Genomic DNA, 356 nt, shown 5'->3' on the forward strand with positions numbered 1-356 from the left:
TTCTATATTTCCATTATTTGATGTATGCATACACTTACATGATTGAGGCCTTTGTTTCACTGAGCTTACATACCCATATGGCCTTACCCTTTCATTATTCCTTGCAAACCAATGTTGAGCCTATTATACCCCTTTGTTCTTTGCTTTAGCACATCATTAACTCTAAGCAAAAAACAATAATGTCCTTAATTTGAATCCTTGGTTAGCCTAGACTAGTGAGAGTGCTCATGAATTAAGTATGGGGAAAGTTGAATTTGGAAACATTTGGTTTGAGAATTGAGTATATTAGAATTTTCTAAAAATGTGAAAAAAAATGTTTAGGACATGATTCATGCATCCAATAAATTAATCATATG

This window comes from Arachis ipaensis, chromosome B07, assembly GCF_000816755.2.
Source record: "Arachis ipaensis cultivar K30076 chromosome B07, Araip1.1, whole genome shotgun sequence".
NCBI classification, from domain to species: domain Eukaryota; kingdom Viridiplantae; phylum Streptophyta; class Magnoliopsida; order Fabales; family Fabaceae; genus Arachis; species Arachis ipaensis.